Genomic DNA, 5000 nt, shown 5'->3' on the forward strand with positions numbered 1-5000 from the left:
TTCCTCGTTCAAGGGAAACAATTGCAAGTCCCTATCCCAATCACGAATGAGGTTCAACGGGTTACCCGGACCTTTCGGCCTAGGTTAGACACTCGCTGCTTCACTCAGTGTAGCGCGCGTGCGGCCCCGGACATCTAAGGGCATCACAGACCTGTTATTGCTCAATCTCGTGTGGCTAAACGCCACTAGTCCCTCTAAGAAGTTAGACGCCGACCGAGAAGGTCGCGTAACTATTTAGCATGCCAGAGTCTCGTTCGTTATCGGAATTAACCAGACAAATCGCTCCACCAACTAAGAACGGCCATGCACCACCACCCACAGAATCAAGAAAGAGCTCTCAATCTGTCAATCCTACCTGTGTCCGGGCCGGGTGAGTTTCCCCGTGTTGAGTCAAATTAAGCCGCAGGCTCCACTCCTGGTGGTGCCCTTCCGTCAATTCCTTTAAGTTTCAGCTTTGCAACCATACTTCCCCCGGAACCCAAAGACTTTGGTTTCCCGGAAGCTGCCGGAAAGGTCGTCATGGTAACGCCTCCCGATCGCTAGTTGGCATCGTTTATAGTCAGAACTAGGACGGTATCTGATCGTCTTCGAACCTCTGACTTTCGCTCTTGATTAAAGAAAACATTCTTGGCGAATGCTTTCGCAGTAGTTCGTCTTCCGCCGATCCAAGAATTTCACCTCTAACGGCAGAGTACGGACGCCCCCGTCTGTCCCTCTTAATCATTACCTCGTGCTCCGAAAACCAACAAAATAGAACCGAGGTCCTATTCCATTATTCCATGCAACACTATGCAGGCGAACAGCCTGCTTTGAACACTCTAATTTTTTCAAAGTAAACTTATCGGCCACCGCCGACACTCAGTCAAGAGCACCGACGGAGAACCGAAGGTGAGGCGAACGCAACCAGTGACACGCCTTGCGACGGACCGGCGGCGCTCGCCCAAAATCCAACTACGAGCTTTTCAACCGCAACAACTTTAGCATACACTGTTGGAGCTGGAATTACCGCGGCTGCTGGCACCAGACTTGCCCTCCAATGGATACTCGTTAAGAGTTTTAGGATGTACTCATTCCAATTACAGGGCCTCGTTAGAGTCCTGTATTGTTATTTTTCGTCACTACCTCCCCGTGTCGGGAATGGGTAATTTGCGCGCCTGCTGCCTTCCTTGGATGTGGTAGCCGTTTCTCAGGCTCCCTCTCCGGAATCGAACCCTGATTCCCCGTTACCCGTTATCACAAAGGTAGGCACGTAGCGTACCTTCGACAGTTGATAGGGCAGACACTTGAATGATACGTCGTCGGTGCAGAGACCGTACGACCCGCGTGGTTATCCAGAGTCATCAAACGTCACAGGACGAACCCGGTCGGTTTTGATCTGATAAAAGCGCGCCTCCCGAAGTCGGCGCTTAATGCATGTATTAGCTCTAGAATTACCACAGTTATCCACTTCGCTTACGAGACCAAATAAACCAAGACTGATTTAATGAGCCATTCGCAGTTTTGCTTTACGAGAACTCGTTACTTGCACCTGCATGGCTTAATCTTTGAGACAAGCATATCACTACTGGCAGGATCAACCAGATAGCTGCGACAGCTGCGCTCGGCCCTTGCTGGGCCGCCCGGCGCGTGCTCGTCGCATTCGTTTAAGACCGAGGCGATCGCCTGCGGCCGTACTCAGCTTCGACAGTCGCTGGCCGCGACGTCCACGCTCTCGCCGGCAGTGCCAGGCGGAGCGATTTGCGTTTTTTCTTTGCTCGCCCTCTCTCGGGCTCGATCCATTCAGTTTCGCACAAACAAGAGCTCTGCCGGCCGCCTGCAGCGGTGCCTAAAACCCGGGCATAACAATGCGACCGTTCTGCTAGGCCGACAAGCGCTCAAGCCAGACGCTCGATCGAACGCCCCCTACATATTAGTCGAGACAACGGCTCGCTCATTAGCATCGCGTTTGTACTTTAACTTTTTTCGGCTCGGCTTCTTTCGACGCCGATGCCGGCGACGCAGCACTCTCTCGCCCGCCAGCCACCGAGAAAAGGGTGCGCTCCGACCGGCCCCGCACCGCTCTTTCTTGGCTCATTCGAAATTACTGTCTTTCGCTCTGACATGCCTTACCTAGGGTTAGGTTAGTATGCTTGCACGTTTGTACTTTAACTTTTTTTGGCTCGGCTTCTTTCGACGCCGATGCCGGCGACGCAGCACTCTCTCGCCCGCCAGCCACCGAGAAAAGGGTGCGCTCCGACCGGCCCCGCACCGCTCTTTCATGGCTCATTCGAAATTACTGTCTTTCGCTCTGACATGCCTTACCTAGGGTTAGGTTAGTATGCTTGCACGTTTGTACTTTAACTTTTTTTGGCTCGGCTTCTTTCGACGCCGATGCCGGCGACGCAGCACTTTCTCGCCCGCCAGCCACCGAGAAAAGGGTGCGCTCCGACCGGCCCCGCACCGCTCTTTCTTGGCTCATTCGAAATTACTGTCTTTCGCTCTGACATGCCTTACCTAGGGTTAGGTTAGTATGCTTGCACGTTTGTACTTTTAACTTTTTTCGGCTCGGCTTCTTTCGACGCCGATGCCGGCGACGCAGCACTCTCTCGCCCGCCAGCCACCGAGAAAAGGGTGCGCTCCGACCGGCCCCGCACCGCTCTTTCATGGCTCATTCGAAATTACTGTCTTTCGCTCTGACATGCCTTACCTAGGGTTAGGTTAGTATGCTTGCACGTTTGTACTTTAACTTTTTTTGGCTCGGCTTCTTTCGACGCCGATGCCGGCGACGCAGCACTCTCTCGCCCGCCAGCCACCGAGAAAAGGGTGCGCTCCGACCGGCCCCGCACCGCTCTTTCATGGCTCATTCGAGTTTACTGTCTTTCGCTCTGACATGCCTTACCTAGGGTTAGGTTAGTATGCTTGCACGTTTGTACTTTAACTTTTTTCGGCTCGGCTTCTTTCGACGCCGATGCCGGCGACGCAGCACTCTCTCGCCCGCCAGCCACCGAGAAAAGGGTGCGCTCCGACCGGCCCCGCACCGCTCTTTCTTGGCTCATTCAAAATTACTGTCTTTCGCTCTGACATGCCTTACCTAGGGTTAGGTTAGTATGCTTGCACGTTTGTACTTTAACTTTTTTCGGCTCGGCTTTTTTCGACGCCGATGCCGGCGACGCAGCACTCTCTCGCCCGCCAGCCACCGAGAAAAGGGTGCGCTCCGACCGGCCCCGCACCGCTCTTTCATGGCTCATTCGAGTTTACTGTCTTTCGCTCTGACATGCCTTACCTAGGGTTAGGTTAGTATGCTTGCACGTTTGTACTTTAACTTTTTTCGGCTCGGCTTCTTCCGACGCCGATGCCGGCGACGCAGCACTCTCTCGCCCGCCAGCCACCGAGAAAAGGGTGCGCTCCGACCGGCCCCGCACCGCTCTTTCTTGGCTCATTCGAAATTACTGTCTTTCGCTCTGACATGCCTTACCTAGGGTTAGGTTAGTATGCTTGCACGTTTGTACTTTAACTTTTTTCGGCTCGGCTTCTTTCGACGCCGATGCCGGCGACGCAGCACTCTCTCGCCCGCCAGCCACCGAGAAAAGGGTGCGCTCCGACCGGCCCCGCACCGCTCTTTCTTGGCTCATTCGAAATTACTGTCTTTCGCTCTGACATGCCTTACCTAGGGTTAGGTTAGTATGCTTGCACGTTTGTACTTTAACTTTTTTCGGCTCGGCTTCTTTCGACGCCGATGCCGGCGACGCAGCACTCTCTCGCCCGCCAGCCACCGAGAAAAGGGTGCGCTCCGACCGGCCCCGCACCGCTCTTTCATGGCTCATTCGAAATTACTGTCTTTCGCTCTGACATGCCTTACCTAGGGTTAGGTTAGTATGCTTGCACGTTTGTACTTTAACTTTTTTTGGCTCGGCTTCTTTCGACGCCGATGCCGGCGACGCAGCACTCTCTCGCCCGCCAGCCACCGAGAAAAGGGTGCGCTCCGACCGGCCCCGCACCGCTCTTTCATGGCTCATTCGAGTTTACTGTCTTTCGCTCTGACATGCCTTACCTAGGGTTAGGTTAGTATGCTTGCACGTTTGTACTTTAACTTTTTTCGGCTCGGCTTCTTTCGACGCCGATGCCGGCGACGCAGCACTCTCTCGCCCGCCAGCCACCGAGAAAAGGGTGCGCTCCGACCGGCCCCGCACCGCTCTTTCTTGGCTCATTCGAAATTACTGTCTTTCGCTCTGACATGCCTTACCTAGGGTTAGGTTAGTATGCTTGCACGTTTGTACTTTAACTTTTTTCGGCTCGGCTTTTTTCGACGCCGATGCCGGCGACGCAGCACTCTCTCGCCCGCCAGCCACCGAGAAAAGGGTGCGCTCCGACCGGCCCCGCACCGCTCTTTCATGGCTCATTCGAGTTTACTGTCTTTCGCTCTGACATGCCTTACCTAGGGTTAGGTTAGTATGCTTGCACGTTTGTACTTTAACTTTTTTCGGCTCGGCTTCTTCCGACGCCGATGCCGGCGACGCAGCACTCTCTCGCCCGCCAGCCACCGAGAAAAGGGTGCGCTCCGACCGGCCCCGCACCGCTCTTTCTTGGCTCATTCGAAATTACTGTCTTTCGCTCTGACATGCCTTACCTAGGGTTAGGTTAGTATGCTTGCACGTTTGTACTTTAACTTTTTTCGGCTCGGCTTCTTTCGACGCCGATGCCGGCGACGCAGCACTCTCTCGCCCGCCAGCCACCGAGAAAAGGGTGCGCTCCGACCGGCCCCGCACCGCTCTTTCTTGGCTCATTCGAAATTACTGTCTTTCGCTCTGACATGCCTTACCTAGGGTTAGGTTAGTATGCTTGCACGTTTGTACTTTAACTTTTTTTGGCTCGGCTTCTTTCGACGCCGATGCCGGCGACGCAGCACTTTCTCGCCCGCCAGCCACCGAGAAAAGGGTGCGCTCCGACCGGCCCCGCACCGCTTTTTCTTGGCTCATTCGAAATTACTGTCTTTCGCTCTGACATGCCTTACCTAGGGTTAG

The 5000-nt window shown here is 54.5% G+C and overlaps 1 non-coding gene across 1 annotated transcript in view; it reads right to left on the bottom strand.

The window, feature by feature from the left end:
• Positions 1-1584, bottom strand: part of LOC144418566 (small subunit ribosomal RNA) — a 1811-nt gene extending 227 nt beyond the window's left edge. Inside the window, exon 1 of the ribosomal RNA XR_013473556.1 lies at positions 1-1584. This exon is cut by the window's left edge and continues 227 nt beyond it. This is a non-coding gene — a ribosomal RNA (small subunit ribosomal RNA).
• Between the last annotated feature and the right edge of the window lie 3416 nt (positions 1585-5000).

Source organism: Styela clava, unplaced genomic scaffold (assembly GCF_964204865.1).
Source record: "Styela clava unplaced genomic scaffold, kaStyClav1.hap1.2 HAP1_SCAFFOLD_18, whole genome shotgun sequence".
Lineage (NCBI taxonomy): Eukaryota > Metazoa > Chordata > Ascidiacea > Stolidobranchia > Styelidae > Styela > Styela clava.